The sequence below is a fragment of the Elephantulus edwardii genome, unplaced genomic scaffold, assembly GCF_000299155.1.
Source record: "Elephantulus edwardii isolate Elephantulus edwardi_28Jun2011 unplaced genomic scaffold, EleEdw1.0 scaffold00043, whole genome shotgun sequence".
NCBI lineage: Eukaryota > Metazoa > Chordata > Mammalia > Macroscelidea > Macroscelididae > Elephantulus > Elephantulus edwardii.
Genome location: NW_006399793.1, coordinates 18,290,576 through 18,292,178, shown reverse-complemented (window position 1 = coordinate 18,292,178; position 1,603 = coordinate 18,290,576).

Here is a 1,603-nt window from a genome sequence, read left to right as displayed (position 1 = left end):
TGTATTTGCAATGAATAAGTCATTGATTGTACAAAATTCAATCATTCTATTTCCAGCTTCATTTCTGTCACCAAGCCCATGTTTTCCGACTACTGATTCTTCTTCTCTGTTTCCAACTTTTGCGTTCCAGTCACCCATTATTATCAATGCATCTTGATTGCACGTTCGATTGATCTTCTACTGTAAGAGTTGGTAGAAATCATCTATTTCTTCTTTTTTGGCTCTGGTTGTTGGTGCATATATCTGAATGAAAGTGGTATTCACTGGACTTCCTTGTAAGCGTATGGATATAATCCTATCATCACAGTGTTGTACTTCAAGATGGACCTAGAAATTACTTTTTTAACTATGAAGGCAACCCCATTTGTCCTCATCTTTTCATCTCCAGAGTAATATATCATATGATCATCTGACTCAAAATGCCCCATGCCAGTCCATCTCATCTTTTCAATGCCTAGCATGTCAATATTTATGCATTCCATTTCTTTCTTAACAATTTCTAATTTTCCTACATTCATGGTTCTCACATTCCATGTTCCAATCACTAATGTCTGCTTACAACTGTTCCTCTGCCTTTGTATTTCCATACTTGAAAGTTCTACCTAGTTTGCCCTTTCTGTTAGTCTTCTTGTGTTCTGTTGTACATAGGGTTTTCAGAGGCCTGCTATTTCAGAAGTGGATGGCCAATCCTTCTTCCTAGTCTGACTTAATCTGAATGTTTAGATTTAGAGGAGTATCTGACAGACAAGCAATTTGTGGAGCAGTGAAAGATAAATCCCTCATTGTCGAGTTAGCCATTAGTTACAGTGTTGACCCTGCCCTTTGCCCAGTGCCTTGGTTGGACAATGGAAGACAATTTCTGAAAATATTTGGTAGAAGTGAAGGGGTATGTATCCTGGTGGAGGGTGGAGCTGGGAAACAAGTGGGTCAAGGCACTGGGCAGATACACAGATCAGTGGAAAAGAATTGAGGGCCCCAAAATCACCTCATCTACCTATGGTCAACTGATTTTTGACAAGGAGATGACATCAATTAAGTGGGGAAATCACAGTCTTTTTAACAAACGGTGTTGGCAAAATCGGAAAACTATCTGTAGAAAACTCAAGCAAGAGCCACACCTCACACCATACACAAAAACCAACTCAACGTGGATCAAGGACCTAAGAGTAAAACCAAAGATGATAAACTTCATCAGATAAAATCTTGGAAGAACTCTAGAAGCCCTAATCCATAGCGTGAATCTTCCAAGCAAATAAAAAACCTACAACCAGAAGACAAAATAAATGAATGTTATCTTCTTTTAATCCTTTCTGGATCACTCAAGTTTTTACCCATAATCCTTGAGTATTTAAACTCAAGGCTTGAATGTGTTGTTCAGTTATTTCAGATAAAACATATAGCACGTATGTTCTTTCATTTTGGTTTTCTAACTCCAGCTCTTTGTACATATCGTTATAATACCAGCAGTGCGCAATACTGAAAAATTCTTAGCAAGAAGGACAATTAACTACAAGTTCTACCTCAACAATTAATTTATCATTTTTGAGACTGAGTTAAAATTTTATTTGAAAGAAAAACATTTAAAAAAATTTAATACATAAAG